This window comes from Neoarius graeffei, chromosome 2, assembly GCF_027579695.1.
Source record: "Neoarius graeffei isolate fNeoGra1 chromosome 2, fNeoGra1.pri, whole genome shotgun sequence".
NCBI classification, from domain to species: domain Eukaryota; kingdom Metazoa; phylum Chordata; class Actinopteri; order Siluriformes; family Ariidae; genus Neoarius; species Neoarius graeffei.
Window position 1 is genome coordinate 15,481,961 of NC_083570.1, and position 19,129 is coordinate 15,501,089.

The 19,129-nt window shown below is 42.9% G+C and overlaps 1 pseudogene; it reads left to right on the forward strand.

Annotated features, from left to right (window-relative positions):
- The first annotated feature begins 897 nt into the window (after positions 1-897).
- On the forward strand, positions 898-17,166 carry LOC132868978 (uncharacterized; annotated as a pseudogene).
- The last annotated feature ends 1,963 nt before the right edge of the window (positions 17,167-19,129 follow it).

The following is a 19,129-nucleotide window of genomic DNA, read 5'->3' on the forward strand; positions in this document are numbered from 1 at the left end:
CCCAAAACAGGGGCGGCACGGTGGTGTAGTGGTTAGCGCTGTCGCCTCACAGCAAGAAGGTCCTGGGTTCGAACCCCGGGTCCGGCGAGGGCCTTTCTGTGTGGAGTTTGCATGTTCTCCCCGTGTCCGCGTGGGTTTCCTCCGGGTGCTCCGGTTTCCCCCACAGTCCAAAGACATGCATGTTAGGTTAACTGGTGACTCTAAATTGACCGTAGGTGTGAATGTGAGTGTGAATGGTTGTCTGTGTCTATGTGTCAGCCCTGTGATGACCTGGCGACTTGTCCAGGGTGTACCCTGCCTTTCGCCCGTAGTCAGCTGGGATAGGCTCCAGCTTGCCTGCGACCCTGTAGAAGGATAAAGCGGCTAGAGATAATGAGATGAGATTTCCCAAAACAATGGTTAACAAAATATGAACGTTTGTACCATTTTTTTTTCAGTCACATTCACCCCAAAACACAATAAAGGCATCACAATATTGTCTTTCTACTCCAAATATCAAGCAAGATACATCATATTATAATAATGATGCCCACATTTGTAGTTTAATCACCTCATTTGGTGCTTTTCGCCAGAGATCAGCTCAGGCTCCGGCGCCTGCTGGTGACGTCACATGATGTGATTGGCTGGACCGTTTGAAGGATGACGTACAAGTTTGTGGTTGGTCTGGACAAATTACGGAAGTAGTTATCGCGGGATTAGGTTTCGTGGGATTTCATGTCGTGTTCCTGTCACGCGCATTGCGTTTTTGTTGAACACAACTTCACAATAAAAGCAATGCACATTCAGTCCATGCATGAGGTAAAATTAGAAAATACGTTTATTTTGTAATTTCTCATTAACCTTACGCGGGCTGGTCAGAATGAACCAAAGGGCCAGATGCGGCCCGCGGGCCGTAAAATGCCCAGGTCTGCTTTAGAGGAAGGGGATAGATGCGACCACGTGGAGGTGATGTGCCTGGTAGAAAATCGATGGCACAGTCATAAGGTCAGCACGGTGGTAGCCTGCAGGCTTTCCCCTTGCTAAAGACCTCTCTCAAGTCCAGGTAACACTCAGGAACATTCTACATGGAATCCGATTGTGGACTCTCAACAGTGGTGGAGGAAAGACTGAGTTGGGGACGTGAGAGACAGTTCTGAAAACAGGTGGATGATCACTGGAGAATTTCCTTGTTCTGCCATGAGATAAGTGGGTTATGAAGCTGTAACCAAAGGTAACCAAAAATGATGCCGTGATTGACAGTGGTGGTCACGCAGAGGGAGAGGAGTTCAGAGTGGAGTGCTCCCACCTGAATGTGACCGGGAGCGGTGCGAGTGGTGACGAGACCATCACCTATTGGTCCAACATCGATGGTCCTGATGCTGAATGGACTCTGCAGAGGGGTAGTAGGCAGGCCGATGTTCTGGACAATCATGCTGTTGATGAAGTTCCACTCTGCCCCTGGGTCGACATAAGCAGACAGAATGTGTGTGGATGATACCAATTTTAACAACAGAGGTACTTTAAATAACTTTGCATTAAATCTTCTCATTGGACTCACTGCATGAGCTGGGCTTTTAACTGGCTTGGTGTGAGGCGGGTGGATGGGACATTGGTTGATATGGTGCTCGGAACTCCCGCAGAAGAAGCAAAAACCCTCCTTCCTCCTTCTTTCACATTCAGCATGTTTCAGATGGGTGTGAGAAACCTCCACAGGTGTAGCCTCCTCAGAGGGCTGGACTGGTTTGGAGTTATCCTTGAGCGAGGGTCGATCGGTCAGCAAATGATCCAGTCATATTGCTAAGTCAATGAGGGAGCCAAGCGTTAGAGATGAGCAATGACACACCAGTTTACTGAGAATTTCTGGACGGAGACCTTGGCGAAACACCACTTTCAGTGCCGGGTCATTCCATCCGCTGGCTGCTGCTAGCATTTTGAAGTCTAGGGCGTATTCAGTGATTCCTCAGGAACCCTGTGAGATGGTGAGCAGACTTTTGCCAACTTCAGTTCCCTCGGGTTTATAGTCAAACACTCTTTTGAACAACCATTCCTGGCATATTTTCTCCGGAATGGGGAGTTGTAATGTGGAACTAGGAGAAGCCTCAGGACATGTTAGGAAGGCCTGCGACATCACAGCTGCAAGCTGCGCCATCCAGGTGTTGAGGTCTACAAGCATCTGTTGATGTTCTCCTCGAAGATGTCCCTGAGCATTCATTGCGGTTTGCTTCGCCTCCTCTGCTGCATCCATGATAGGCAAAGTTTCCTGTCAGTGCAGACACTTATGTATGTACAGTATATGCAGGGGAGAGTGGGGAGCAAACTTGAAATGAAGCCAAATCGCAAAACAAGAAGCTTGGTCAAAGGGAAGGCAAGGGTTGGTCGAGCAGCAAACAGTGCAATGTAGAAAAGACAAATAATGTAAACTAAGAGCAATAGCAAGGGTCAGAAATACTAGAGTCAGGCAGAGATAGAAAGGCTTGGTATGAACTGGAAAACACAGAACAATACTTCACACTGAAGGTGTGTGAAAGAGAGGCTAAAGTAGTGTGGCTGATGAGTTGTGAATGAATGACAGCTGATTTCAATAAGCTGTTGACATGGGGCACTGTGCTCTTTGGGAGTTGTAGTTCTGATTGGCCATGTTTGTAGTTTGGCTAGTGCGGTCATTCTCAGTGTCTTTACTGACAACATAGAGACCATGTGACTGTGTGATGCAGTGTGTGTTGAAACATGAAATTGGAAATAGCAAAGGAAGTTGAAGCAATTCACTTGAAAAATCAGTCAAAACGATTGCTACATTACATGTGGGCTCTGGGGGGGGGGCATGGGAGAGAGTGGGTAAGGCTGCATTTAAAATGATTGTGTCTTTGTGTCTGTGGTCATTACTGCAGCGTGGACATTAGTGAGCTGTTTACATGAGAGCTTAATAATGCAGGTGTGTTTTTATCTTCTTCTCCACGTCACTGCAGGTGAGTCTCCGGTTCTCTCACTCTTATTTAATAATATATAGATTTAGGCACTGCCTAAAAGCAGCGCTTCAATCTGTTTCTGGGGTGTAGAATTTTCTTATATCATAGCCAGCCTCTTTCATTTTATTTTTCGACCGTTATAGTTACTATACTGTTTCCTTATGTTGCACAAAATGTCGGGTGACAACAGTAACAAGTTACTCACTACTATACTGTCCCGAATACTACTCTACTTCACTAGTTGTTGGGTTTCCTGTGGTGGCAGGCACGCACACACAGGACCGAAACCATCAGAAAACAACTCGATGGGTTACTCATTGGGCGGCACGGTGGTGTAGTGGTTAGCATGGTCGCCTCACAGCAAGAAGGTTCTGGGTTCGAACCCAGTGGCCGGCGAGGGCCTTTCTGTGTGGAGTTTGCACGTTCTCCCCGTGTCTGCCTGGGTTTCCTTCGGGTGCTCTGGTTTCCCCCACAGTCAAAAAGACATGCGGTTAGGGTTAACATGGGACGGCCTTGGGCTGAGGTGCCCTTGAGCGAGGCACCTAACTCCCAGCTGCTCCCCGGGCGCTGTTAGCATGGCTGCCCACTGTTCTGGGTATGTATGTGTGCTCGTTGCTCGCATGTGTGTGTTCACTGCTTCAGATGGGTTCAATGTAGAGAGGAAATTTCACAAGTGTGTGATGAATAAAGTTGTTCTTTCTTTCTTTCACTACTCAGCTGTTAGGTTTCCCATGGTGTGCCTGCCACACACAGGACCAAAACCATCAGAAAACAATTCAATGGGTTTCTTTATGTATCCATACACTATGCCCATGGGGCTCCACTCGCGTGGGCCAAAGGAGTTCCACTAATATGAAGAGTTAAAATTTAATTACCGATAGGAGTGTGGTTCAGTTAAAGGTTAAACTGATTTCCGTGGTGAGTAAATACTGATATAGCTAGTTTTGGTGTGGGGATGTTCTAAAGCAGCCTGCAAAGCATGTCGTCTAGAATGACGAATACGCACGACTTGCAGTTGCTGCTCTCCAATCGCTCCAATACAGCTAGCCAGCCGTTTGACACAGAACATGACACATCGGGAGTTGTCATTTTCATCTTTGGCACTATGTCCATCTTAGAAAATCACTGTGCTTGCGAGATAATTTGCTATCTGAAGTTATTTCTGTGGATTGAGTGTAACAGAAACCACCCCACCCCCACCCAGTTTTTTCCTCTGCTCTACACCAAAATCATAGGTGACATACTTTCTTATTTTGAACACAGAATGGCAATTTTCGCCGAAAAGTAAAGGAAATATAAAAGTTTTCAAGGTCTTTGGTTGAAATTTTTACCCTCGTGGGCCAAGTTGCAACACGAGCCAAACCATGCAGGCGATATTAAAGATCATAGGCAACGGTTTTCAATTTATGCACATTTGAAACTTTGTTAAAAAACCCTCTGTAATTTTCTTCTGGTCCCAAGAAGTATTGTTAATAAATAATAATTAAAATAAGTTAGTGCGGATCGTGGCAAATTTCCGTTCAGCGATTTTCGTGACCGCTTGGCGCGTGACATTTAAGACAAACAAACCCCTTGAGTTGAGTCCATTTCCGTTACTTGCATTGCTGTTCGGCTTGAGTGCAGACGTGCATTCAGGAATTTCCAAAGAAAAAACATGCCTTATTGTTGTTCATTGAACTCTAACAACAGGACCGGTTCAGGAAGAAGTTTTTACCTTTTTCCGAGAGAGGAGAAGAGGCAGAGAGAGTGGATTGGCTTTTCCCCCAAGAGGAGGAGCAAGAGGATTGGCTTTTTCTGAAAAAGGAGAAGAGGCAGAGCGAGAAGGTTGGATTTTTCCAAAAAAGGAGAAGAGACAGAGTGAGAGGGTTGGCTTTTTCCAAAAAAGGAGAAGAGGTGGAGTGAGAGGGTTGGCTTTTTCCCCCAAAGAGGAGATGAGGCGGAGAGAGTGGATTGTGCATGTGAAGCCAGAGAGTTGTTTTTTCTGGAAGAGGAGAAGAGGCAGAGAGAGTGGATTGTGCATGTGAAACAAAATCAAGTAGTCAAAGAAGAAACGGAGCAACAACACTCAAGCAAAAAGGAGAAGATTGGAGGTAAACATTTTTACTTTTGCTTGCAATTGACAAGTCAAGAATCCTGAAGGATCCTGTACAATCATTGTGGAAATGAGACAAAGGGATATTTCCTCGCTTAGAGTCGGCTATAAATAGTATAATGCCGCGGATGGCAGGCTAATGTGGCCTACCGGAGCACTGTCCAGTAATCGTTACCTATATCCACTAGGGAGGGCGGTTTAATTATTCTTCAAAAGAGCTCTTATTTAGTATTACGACAAAAGTAGGAATTTATCATAATTACCAGGATAAATCGTTTGGGCGCGAGTCTTGTTGAGGTCCGGGATCACCGCGATCAGAGTCGGCCGGGTCGCTGTCCGATTCCGAGGCCGCACGGTCAAACCAGTGAGCCACATTCACCGATTGCTTCGCAACAGCCATAGGTTCATACATACTAGTGCATCTCAAAAAATTTAAATACCATGAAAAAGTTTCTTTTTTTCATAATTTAATTCAAAAAGGTAAACTTTCATATATTCTATATTCATTACATGTAAAGTGAAATATTTAAAGCCTTTTTTGTTTTAATTTTGATGATTATGGCTTATAGATCATGAAAATCAGAAATCCAGTATCTCAAATTATTAGAATATTCCCTAAGATCAATCAAAAAAAGGATTTACAATACAGAAATGTCCAACTTCTGAAAAGTATATTCATTTATACACTCAATACTTGGTTGGGGCTCCTTTACCATGAATTACTGTATCAATGCGGTGTGGCATGGAGGTGATCAGTCTGTGGCACTGCTGAGGTGTTATTGAAGCCCAGGTTGCTTTGATAGTGGCCTTCAGTGTATCTGTATTTTTGGGTCAGGTGTTCTCATCTTCCTCTTGACAATACCCCATAGATTCTCTATGTGGTTCAGGTCAGGCAAGTTGGCTAGCCAATCAAACACAGTAATATCATGGTCAGCAAACCATTTGGTAGTAGTTTTGGCACTGTGGGTAGGTGCCAAGTCCTGCTGGAAAAGGAAATCAGCATCTCCAAAAAGCTCGTCAGCAGATGGAAGCATGAAGTGCTCTAAAATCTCCTGGTAGATGACTGTGTTGACTTTGGACTTGATAAAATACAGTGGACCAACACCAGCAGATGACATGGCACCCCAAATCATCACAGACTGTGGAAACTTCACACTGGGCTTCAAACACCTTGGATTCTGTGCCTCTCCACTCTTCCTCCAGACTCTTGAACCGTGATTTCCAAATTAAATGCAAAATGTACTTTCATCTGAAAAGAGGACTTTGGACCACTGAGCAACAGTCCATTTCTTTCTCTCCTTAGCCCAGATAAGACACTTCTGACATTGTCTCTGGCTCAGGAGTAGCTTGATATTAGGAATGCGAAAGTTGTATCCCCTTTCTTGAAGATGTCTGTCCGTGATGGGTCTTGATACACTGACACCAGCCTCAGTCCACTCCTTGTGAAGCTCTCCCAAGTTCTTGAATCAACTTTCTTGACAATCCTCTCAAGACTGCAGCCATCCCTGTTGCTTGTGCACCTTTTCCAGCCACCCTTTTCAGCAATGACCTTTTGTGGCTTACCCTCCTTGTGGAGGGCATCAGTCACTATGTTTACATGCACATCCAAATCAAGCTACTGTCAGTAATCGAGCAAAGGGTCCCAGCAGGGGTGCCAGAGAAATCCAATCCTACATGCACAGTGTTTAAATCGAGCTATTGTTATGAGGTGCATTGTGCACCTGAGCCACAGGTGGCGCTACACGCCCCATCGTGTTGGTACACTTCCGGTTGTCGTCATGAAGAAGAGCTATTCAAGAGCATAAACAAAGTGACTACAGGCGGAAATTAGCATGTACTGCTATAACCTGGTACAGACATCTGTCCTTACCACAAGGATAATGTTTAATTTGTACACTGTCCCTTTTAAAAATAAAATAAACTCTAAACTCCAAGAACAGTGTTTGTAGTTTGTATGTACGAACAGAAGTGTTCCTAATAAAGTGGGCGGCTAAGGTGAAGTGTCATGCCGACCGAGGGTGTTGTGTTTCCCGCTTGTAGTCTCGTCACTTGTCACTTCCGGAAGGGGCAGTGCTGAAGTAAGTAGCTGGACTGCGTGGTTCGATAGGGTTTACATGCACTAAGTAGCTCGGCAAAAATCGCATAATCTAGGTCGTGTAGCTCGATTGCGAGAAATCAAGTTCGATTCAATTTCAGCCTAGCTAAGGTGTTTACATGCCATTTAGAGCTTCGATTTCAGACGAGCTACGGCAGAAATTCGATTTTCTCTATGTGCATGTAAACGCACTGACTGATCATCTTCTGGACAACAGTCAAGTCAGCAGTCTTCGCCATGATTGTGGTTGTGTGTACTGAACTACACTGAGAGATACACTGTGTTCATACTGTTTTACTCAAACTCGAAATGAAATATTCTAATATTTTGAGATTTTTTTTTATGTTTTTGTACTGTGTGACATACTGATTAAAATTAAAATAGAAAAATGCTTGAAACATTTTAGTTTATGTGTAATGAGTCTATAATATATAACATTTTCACTTTCTTAAATAACTGATGGAAAATATTGAACTTTTTCACAATATTCTAATTTTTTGAGATGCACTAGTATATGGTTTCACCTCTCAATATTCAATTTGGAGAGTTCCTACTTCAAAATCGCCATCAGACATTTTACACAACCTCTCACGACCCAAGTCCGTACACGTGTGCTCGGTTCGCAGGTAAACACAGAGCTGCTCCCGGTCTGTTTGCCTTAAATGACGTCACGATGACGGCCCCCTGGCGGTGAAAGTGCGCATAAGTAAGATGTAAACAAACCTTCGGAAATTGGGCAAAACAGTACATTTTAAGCGCTTTATTCAATTTTAGGGTGCAAATTAGACACTAGGAAGATTGAATTCGCTTTTTGGGCCGTTCTTCTAGACAATAAAGTTGATATTCTACGTTTCGCCTCCGACCCTTGCCTATGACCTTTAAAGCTAAGCTAACGGAGCATGCGCAGTGCGCAGGCAGCCTTTTGCCACCACTTTACCATCAGCTGACCTGTCGCTAGTGTATTGCTGTTTTCTTTCCTTGTCCAGACCGTTTGAATTGATCAGTATACCGTATTTTCTGGACTATAGAGCGCACCTGTATATAAGCCGCATCCGCTCTATTTAAAAAAAAAAAAAAGATATACAAGCCGCACCGGGCTATAAGCCGCAGATATCTATGTTGAAAAATTAGATATTTACTGCATGTACAGAACGATTTTGTACTGTAAATGTACATGCATGTACCTTAACAGATTCTTTCTGAACAGTGCCTTTTAACACGGCAGCAACTTTGCTGATTAAAACGGAACAGAACCAAGAGAAAATAACCAGTATTTATTTACCTTCATTTCTCCTGTGTTTGAAACCACAAGTCACTTTAATCATCTTCGCTGGATTTGAAAATAATTACCAGTTAGTAATTTGTCGTGCGTGTTCTATCTGCTAAAGATCTGCTAATTCTTCTTTGCATTGATTTTTCGTCTATCTTATTTTTGATTCTACTTCCGGTTAAAGCGCCCCTAGCAGTGGAAGAAAAATCCACAGAATAGCCGCACCTTTGTATAAGCCGCATGGTTCAAAACCTAGGAAAAAAGTAGCGGCTTATAGTCCAGAAAATACGGTAACTGGTTTCATAAGCCCTGCTCGGCATTAATCACTGTTTGCCATCACTTCATTTTCATGCTGTGAAATGCTCTCCCCAACTGTGCTGTGGGGAGAGCGGGGAAAGGCCTAGCAGCATTTTTGGATCCCAAATGTTTGTCATGTCTCGGTCAAAATGCTCATTGTCATTTACATCTCTCATCTGTGTTCACTTTGGCGAATATCAAGAAATGCAAATGTACACACTCTCATTTATTGGGTAAAACTTTGTGATGACATTTCCGTATTCACTTTACTCACCGGCATTCAAACTCTCCTACTTACGGGTTTAGGAGGAACCGGGGGACTGTACCACTTGGGTCAGATAGAGGGGTTTCGTGGATGACAGGGGGGTTTATAGCAAAATGTTTTGAAAACAAAAGAGACACGATTCATGAAAACACTGAGTGGATTCAGAGCAACTTGTCAGATCCCGAAGGATTTCGCAGTGATTTCAAAATCAACATCACTATTTAGAATTAAATTCCTACAACTCATTTCTATTCATTCATTTTTTAACCATTTTCTTTCTCTTTCAGCTTGTCGCTTTTCTTGTGAAAGATTTCTTTGCCCTTCTCTTGCTCTTTCATCGCTTCTTTCCTTTTCTTCCTCTGTCAAAACTCTCTCTCTTCCCGGTTTTCACTTCATCTTTCTCTCCTTGGTGAACTTGTTCTGAGATCTTTTTCAAGTTTGTATTAAAGTGTGTAAAATGATGATTATTGTGTTGCACTGTTTGAGTTGTTCTCTGTGGAAAAACCCAATAAATATTAAATTTTCTCTTCTTCTTCTGTCAGGTTTTATGGCAGTTTTCAGGTGTTTCAGGCCTCAGGATGAGTTACCTGTTTTGTCCAGGAAAAGTACAGACGAGTCATCAGTTGTGTTCGTTCAGCAGGCAGTCCTCGGTCTTTAATAACAGGCTTTTACATTTCTTTTCACAATATTAAACATGACATCCACCAATACACAACTTCACAAATTAACAGACGTATTACTGTTAGCATAACATACATCTGGTACCCCTACATCGCGGTACGGTATATCAGGGGCGTAGCCATCATTTTAGAAGTGAGGGGGACAAATTGTTCAGAGGTCTATTGAGTGATTTATCATCCTCTCGCATTCAGTTGCACCTCTCCTTAGCAGCTAAAGAACCACATAACCACAAACAGCACAGCACCAGGGAACTGACTTTAGTTCTTTAAAATGATATACTATCAAAATCTAAAGTCAAAATCTATAAATCTATTTAGTAAAATGTATAAATAGAATTAAGAATAGTAGTAGTGACGTAGCTAGTTATATTCTCTTCTCACCTGTGACCCTGCATAATCATCCCTGTTGGCCTCTGGTCCACTGTCTCCTCTCTCACCCTGCTCTTTCTATTGTGGCAATAAAGATTAAAAAAATATGTGGAAAGCAACATTTTGAAATAGAATTAGGAATACGGTAATAATAATCAGCAAATTCATGTACTTTAAACTTTAACTACCACAAAAATAAATTAAATCTTTACAAAAACAACAGTCAAAGGAACAAAAATACATTTATACTCTTATTTTCTACCCAGAAGTGACCAATCTTAGAGTAGCCAAAATAGTAACGTTACTCAAGTAAGAGTATTGTCACTTTAGAATAATATTACTCAAGTAAAAGTAAAACGTATTTTGCAACAAAACAACTCAAGAGTACAATTTATCCAAAAAGTTACTCAAGTAAATGTAACGGAGTAAATGTAACTAGTTACTACCGCCTCCAAGTTAGCTAGCTAGCTTAACTAACTAAATTGACATTTGTCAGCTTTTAGCTAAACATTATCTACATTCAACAGCATTACTCAACTTACACGGTTTGTTTGGAAAAAACTGTCTAAAGTCTTTAGCCTCTTGGCTGGTTAAGCACTGCCCAGATCTGAATCACACCAAAGATACTCATACAATATTTCCTAAAGCGTCTCTGATCACACACGACAGCGGTGTTTGTTAGCTCCGCCTGCTCATGATGCGTTTAGAGGCGGCTCGGAAAAACGCGTTTCCACATGTTAAAAATTAATTGAGTGGTTGTAATGGCTGTAAAAAGTGCGGGGGACAGACGGCACAAATACGGGAAGTGCAGGGGACATGTCCCCCGCGTCCACTACACCCATGCTGTATATCAGGCCAAACAAAATAATATATATGTGTTTCCGGTTACCCGACCGACCCTGTAAAAACACTGCTACCCTGCAACTGTTTATGACCACGATAAACAAACTATTTCTCGCACCCGACCCTACCTGCTTGGCAGCCACCTGGCGAGTCAAACGAGAACCGCTAAGGCGTGTCATATAAACCACTCGGTATTTGCCAAAAGACACGAGGCCCGTCAGGAGTAAATTGACAACCAACACGCCCAGTTTCCATTGTGCTATAGATGTAGTTCCGGTTCACCTTACGAGCATACATCACGACCTTGGAAATATATCATCTGCTAACGCCCCAGTCGACGATGGTAGGTATAGAAATCACTGGACATCGTTGCTATAACGAATTTCAACTGATATATCATATTTGAAATAGATTATATGATGATTCAGGGTGAATCTGGATGGTATTTTGATAGGTGGCAATGACTAATTTTGAAGAACAATCCTACAGATTATAGCCCCCGAGATGTTAGGCATGCACCCAATTTTGATAAACACACAAGACATCAGTTTTAAGTATGAAAGTCCCCACTAGTATATAAAAATATATTTTGGAAATGTTCAGAACTGAAGGGATAGATCTAGGTACTGGACCACCACCACCACCACCACTCTGGCCACCACCAAATAGATCATCCACCAAAATATTCCCATTTTACCTGGAAAATGAAAGTATGCCATCATTATTAGAACAATTTATATACAAGTGCATCCTTATATCATCAACGATATCTGATGACTAGGTTTAGTTTTGAACGAGCATTTTGCAAAAAAAAAAAAAAGTTTTCAAAGGAAACTTCTCACTTTTTCCTACCTACCCTAGAAAATTTGTCGTAAACTTTTGGGATAAGCAATTTTTTTTCCCCTACCTACCTACCCTATTTTGAAAACCCAGGAAACACATTTTGTTTGGCCTCATTACTGGTACTGACTAAACTACAAATCACTGTAAACAGACAATGTGCACTCAGGTGGGGTTTACATTAGACCGTATCAGCGGATCATCAGATTAACGTTTTTAAAACGATTAGTGTGCACACAGCAACGCCAATACACGATTCACGTGCACATAGCAACGCCAATACACGGATACGCTCGGCTCCGCAGGCATCCTGCGCTCCAAATCACTCCGCCCTGAACAGCGAGTGCCCTCTGGAGGGTGCGCACTCCGGCCCTGTGCAGCTCACAGAGCGCGCGAGTGAAGCGCACAAGCAGTGATTTGGGACTGAGCCGCTGTGTGTGTGATCTCAGTGCATGTCGGGTATGCACGTCACTTACCACTTGCAAGTGGAAGGATGGCAAGCCTAAAGACAATCATAACTACACAATGGGCAGTATTTGCATCAGTATCTGCAGTATTTTCATACTTTTATACTCTTTAATGAAAGGTGATACAAGGCGGAAGTCCGCGCCGTTTTTCAGCAGTCGCGTCACATGACCAACGCCAGCGAATCAGGAAGGTGGATGTCACAGTGACGTTGTCCAATGACGACGCCAGCTAGAGCTCAGCACAGCGTATCCGCGTATTCTCAATGTTTACACAGCACCGGAACAGACACGATCTAGATTGAATACGTGGACCCTGGCGGATTCCCGTTTCCCGGCGTTTCCAGGCGTATTAATGTAAACGGACAGTGCATCCGCGAAGAAAACGAGACAGATACGGTCTAATGTAAACTTGGCCTCAAACACACATTTTCCCCATGCTGCTTCAACCAGCCTCAAAAGACATCCCACCTGTGATACAACACTCAGTGCGTTTACATGCACATCCAAATCGAGCTACTGTCGGTAATCGAGCTAAGGGTCCCAGCAAGGGTGCCAGAGAAATCCAATCCTACATGCACACAAGGAAATCGAGCTATTGTGTGAGGTACATTGTGCACCCAAGCCACAGGTGGCGCTACACGCCCCATCGTGTTGGTACACTTCCGGTTGTCGTCATGAAGAAGAGCTATTCAAGAGTATAAACAAAGTTATCAGTTTCGTGTTCACAAGAAGAACACATCATATGAGCATATACTAGACTATATGATTCAAAGCTGATGAATTTTACTTCGACCTTGTTTAAACTGCAGTGTGTGTATTTCACATCTCACTACTGTTGTCATGCCGACCGAGGCTGTTGCGTTTCCTGCTTGTGGTCTCGTCACTCGTCACTTCCGGAAGGGGCAGTGCTGAAGTAAGTAGCTCGACTACGTAGCTCGATAGGGTTTACATGCACTAAGTAGCTCGGCTACAATCGCATAATCTAGGTCGCGTAGCTCGATTACGAGAAATCCAGTTCGGTTCGATTTCAGCCGAGCTAAGGTGTTGACATGGCATTTAGAACTTCGATTTCAGTCGAGCTACGGCAGAAATTCGATTTTCTCTATGTGCATGTAAACGCACTGACTGTTTCTACAGCTTGCTTGACATAGCTTTCCTATCCTACTGTATGCCTGAACACTTTTACACAATTTTTACACAATGATGCAGACTTCCCAGTAACAAACGCCAGTCTTTTAACCATACAAAAATATAAGATTGAACATTTTTAACTTATCAACACAGTACAATCAATTAACAATTTTAGTCTAAATCAAATTAATGAAATGAAATAGAAATGCTCAGGAGCTCTACAGAATGGAACACTTGCATGTGACGTCACAGCCGATCCAGATTGTGACAGACGCCATCTTGTCGGTCAAACGCCATATTCCGCCTTCTACTTCTGGTTCTACTTCTGCTTTTACTTCTACCTTTTCTTCTGGAAAACCCTACTATATACAATTCTACTACAACGGCTGCGGCTACAAGCTCTCCCTACCTGTGCACGTTTATGTTTTTTGTGTGTATTTTTGCGTGTTGTTCGTCTGTACCGGACTTCAGTATCCACTACAACCGTATGGACTTACTGGACATTGGTTTCCAGCAGAAAATGACGGTTTGTAGCGATTTCCATCGCATGCACAACATTCCGGACAAGATAGCGAGACCAGCGGGGTCTCCGTGGATTGTTATCGGAAGCAAAGCGAAGGAGGCGGTGCCAGGAGCGGAAGCAAAAGCGAGGCTGCAGGCAGAGCCGGCCTGTTGACTAAGCTCAGAAAACAGCCACTCAAATCTCCACTGCCAAGCCTCTACCTCTCCGACGCCAGATCCATGTAAACAAGACGGATGATTTGGAATTACAGCTGGAATTACCTTATTCTATTCTATAATCGGCTGGTCAGTGCTATACTCAATACTTAAGTGACTTACCCATCCAATGAGGATTCTTGTTTACAAGATGCCACATCTGAGTCGCTGACAAATCCTGAATTTCTGTAAAGATAACTGTCCAGAGATTTATAAGCACGCAGGGCTTCACCACTGAACAGCGAGGGAAAGTTAATGAGGTAATTATACACGTCCGGGTATTCCGCTGGCAGTTCAAAATCCGGTCGTGAAAACGCCGTCCGGTAAGCCATAAGGGTCACAAATCTGTAGATCGTTTATTTTAGACATATATCTAGTTATCTGTTCATTAGAAAAATGAGCCGTGTAGTCCGTCGGTTGAAATTGATCCATTCTGTACACGAGTGCAGCAGTATTCAGCGGTGTTTTTGACCGACAAGATGGCGGTTGTGTACTTTCCGGCCACGTGACTGCAAGATCTCTATACAACCAAATGAAAACATCAACAGTACGGCCGCCATTTTGTTTAATTGTTTCCCACAGTAAAGAAAACTCTGTGTCCCTTAAAGTTCCCAACACCCCATTTTCTATCTTAAACTTTACTCAAACAACAATCACAAAGACTTTATAAGTCCTTCAGGATACATTGTGGTAAATTAACACACATTACTAACGTGTTGTGCAGTAAAAGTACGGACAAGAGTCGTCAGTTGTGTTGGTTCAGCAGGCAGTCCTCTCTGAGGAATGTTAGCCTGGCGCAGCTTACTACAACTAGCGCTCAATTTTGGTGATACTCCCTCTTGTGGTAGAGTTGGGGAAACGCACCTTGCTAAAACCCATATAGAAAACACATTTAAATCTGGCCTTTTTCATAGAAAAATACACAATTCAAACAACTCAACAATTGTGACCATACATTTGTGGGTGTCACACACTCCCTCCCCCCCCAAAAAAAAAAAAAAAGGCTCCTGACATTTTATCACCTTTAACTCATTTACTCAATATCACAACTCTCAATGCTATCCTTCCCCCTTCTGAATCTCTTAGCAAGTGTAAAAAGGCATGTTATAAAATACTAGCCATGTGCATGGTGGTAGCAGGTAGGATGATGGAATGCGATGTGCTATTGGAACAGAGTAAGGTGTTGAAGTGTATGGTGGCATGTTCAAAAGTGTCATGTGTGGCGCCTCATAAACCTCTGCACTGTTGACTGATGGTTGAACATGAAGTGAAGGCTGGCCTAAAGCATTGTAGGTGAACAGTGCTGCTGGTCACCTATCTCCAGTGGACCTTCTGAGTGTTTGTCCATCTGGATGTGGGGCCAGGTCTGGCCCAACATGAGTCTTTTCTGGAACGGGCTGCCCAGTTCCACTTTCATTCTCCATGGCTGGTGCGTGACTGACGCCTGACTCCACATCACTCACATTTTCCTCCTCTTCACCGAAACAGTCAGGTTCCATGCTTTGTTCGTCAGACCTCTCTTGTTCGGTTCCTCCCTGTCCATGTGTCAGTTTTACAGGTGTCTCCTTTGTGTGTCTTAATTCTCTTTCCTTTCCAAGGTTTTCCCGAACTGGCTATGTGACTGGATTCAGCAGGAGCTGAATTCCTCCGTGGAACATAGGTAGGTTCGCTGGTAGGTATCACATTCTTTCTGTTTCTGGTTCTCAGGTTGTATCTTAGTTCGTAGCAGGGGGAATCGTTATCCTCACCAGAACTGGTTTCACTGTTCGGTCGCAGCTCTGTCTCTCCTACCGCTTTTTTCCTTTTTGTCTTCTCTGGAGTTGTCCTTGCTTTCTCCCCTGTCACAAGCAGATAAAGTAAGTCATTGACAAGATGCAATAAGTTATGGTGCAGGACCATAGAAATCAATGCATACACAGGAGGCTCAGTACGGCTGCCCTGCTCCTGCACTGACCTCCACACCACACCTGAGACATTCACATGGGAGAAATAGGCAACAAATGAAAAGAAATGGGTAAAGATATCTCCTGAGCGTGAGCAGTAGTACAAAGAGAGATTTCAGCTGGTTAATGATCGCTCTTCAGGAAATCTCTCTCTGCTCATATCACACCTGACTGAAGAGGATGGAGAAGATTAAAGGTGTAGTGTTAAAGGGAGTCAATACAGAACCTTCGGATTCACTGTTAAAGGTAAAAGACTCATTTTTATTCACAATGCTACTTCAGTGAAAATCTCATGACAGATTAATCTGATGTTGTAACAGCGATGCAATATGTCGATGTTTGTTCATTCTCCAGGTTGCACACTGAATCAACCAACAGTGACTGTGACTGGATACGTGGGACAGTCTGTCCTTCTGCCCTGCTCCTGCTCTGAACTACAAGCCAAACCACACACTTTCACATGGACATTTTTAAATGGTTCTGATTCCAAAGAAATCTTCCCAAAGGACCAGACAAATCTCTACACAGACAGAGTTCAGCTCTTTAATGATCATCTTCCAGGAAATCTCTCTCTACTCATATCACACCTGACTGTAGAGGATGGAGGATGGTACAGGTGTAGGATCAGGAACAGAATCTCAGACGTCCGTCTCACAGTAAGAGGTAAAATGACCTTCTGTATATAAACCATGTGTGAAGTGGACTACAGTATGTAGCTAAAGTAAAGAAATATAAAGAAATAGAGGAAAAGTGCAACATAAAATCAGAAATAAAATGTAAGAATCAGATGTGAAAAGTTTCTGTTCCGTGTTCTGCTCCTCATTTGTGTTGATGACGATGGATTATCTGAGTTTGTGTTCTGAACCGCTTTCACTATTCACTACAATTCCTGGAATGTCTTAAAAATTGAAATTAAATCTGAATACAGTGTTAAGGTAAAGTTCTGAGTGATATTGATGTCTCTCCAAAGCATCTTCCCTCCGTCCCCTTCGCCGTAGTGACTGTGTTCTTTCTGCACATTATCGTGGCTGTGGTCTATTACACCACCAGAAAGAAAGGTACAAACACTTTCCGGCTCTTTGTGGAAATTTATCATCCACGTCCCAAAAATGTCAGCTGCATGAACTGAGCTTTTCTTGTGTATTTTACTCTCCAGGTCCTGATACAGTTCATTACAGCAGAGCTGATGGAGATGGAGCAGTGAGTCTGTAGCTGAGAACTCAATGAGCTGATCCATCAATAAATTAATAAAGAGAGTTGTTCAGAAATAGTCTTGCTTAAAAACACTTCTCTAAATACTGTCACTTCATTTTTATTCACAATTTGTTCTTTTCAGCCCTTTTAGACTTTCAGCTTTCCATTTGATGCTGGATAATATTTTAACTAAATCACAGAATGTGTGTTTAGATTTAAACGTGTATCATTTACAGTTTTATATCAGACACTCACATGCTTTTGAAGCCTGCTTCACTTTCACAATATTTACATCATTAAAAACGAGGCACATTGTATTTTTTTCCTCACATGATATTGTAATGTTCTTGGTCCTGTATTGTAAATGCTATCAGAACTGATGTATTCTGAGTAACGCTGGTGCGCTTTCCTTTTCTATTTTTAAAATTAAATAAAATTTCAAGAGATACAGATTTCTGTATTTTAGCATTCTTTTGCACCACATTTGCCTAAATAAACAAATCTGTCCACCTCCCAAAACCTTCCTCCTCCTCCCTCAGACACAATCCTGTCCTTATATCACCTGTTACCTGATGGAACTGGAGGAAGAATTCTGCTTGGCATATATTCCATTAAAAAAAACAAGATTCCTGTACTTGATCATTATCAGGTGATCAGCTGTACAGAGATCATAATACACAGGAAAAAAAAAATAATCACCACTCACCTTAATAATAGATTCTCCACTCTCAGAATCTCATCATCCTGACATCTGCACAGAACCAAACAGGAATTCTTCTCCAACTCCTGCTCGTGTGTGAGAGTTTTCTGTTCACCCAGCTCTCTCTCTCTCTCTCTCTCTCTCTCCTGATGGACACTGAACAGTCCGCCTCTAAACCTCTGCATGTGATCACACTGCTGCTCTTGTGTTCTCCTGCACCATGAAGTGCTTCCTCTTTACTGCATTCATCCATCAGCTGGTTCTTCACCTTCATTTGCTTCTTTTTCATGGAGAGATTTAACTCCCTTGTTGGCTATAAAATAACAACTGTTAAGCAAATAAAAGCCTGACATGAGCGTACAGTGCATTATTTCCAAACAGCACCACACACAGAAACAGTGCAGGTTCTCTGCAACAGGTGAACGGAATTACAGACTCTGTGAACGCGCACGTGTCCCTTTTCTCCATCGCCAGCCAGCGCGCTCCCGGTGGAGTCACGTGACCAGGTGCACACTTTTCTCCCACAGTTTGTTCACTTTTGCTGCCCGTTTACTTTTGATGTCCATCCATTAGAATCATCCCATCTCTCTCTTCAAACATCTCATTTGCGCCCCCTTGAGTCTGTGTGTGTTACTGCATCAGTGGGTTTGTGTCAATAAACTGGTCTCAAATATCTGATTGATAATATACTGTGTAGTGAGTGTAATAATCAGGGGTTAAATTGGGCCGGGGCTGTCCGGGGCTGAAGCTCGGAGCGGATGGCATATGATCACGCACACATCAAAAGCAACAAACCCTTTTCACGATTTTCAGTTCTGAATAATTAAATATCGTTTTATTAATCAATAAACCCATGACTTTTATGAGATCGATCATAGTTTTCCTGATAACAAGACGACCTGTCAAAGCTATTTAGAACAGAACTTGCGATCAGAGATTCTGGTTTCTGGAACACTGCGTGGGTTGCCAATTCCGCTTTTTATAAGCGACTTTGGGGTTTCTTTTTTTGTGAGCTCGCTTTAAAAAAAAAAAATCAGAAGTCGTGGTTTGCGGGATTTTGGGCTTGTGTTTCAGCGTTGTGACTTGTTTATAATTTTCTCCGTACACCGTCTCCCCTTTTACCTGCATACGATCCTAATCCATCAGAGGTGCTTGAACGAACTGTCTGTGCATTTGGCGAGTTCAATTTCCATAGTCCCCAGTTATCGACAGAAATTAGCCAGGGGGAAGGGGGAGATGTCAGTTAAAGTTAGCTCCTGAGATTGACCAAAAGTTGAGCCT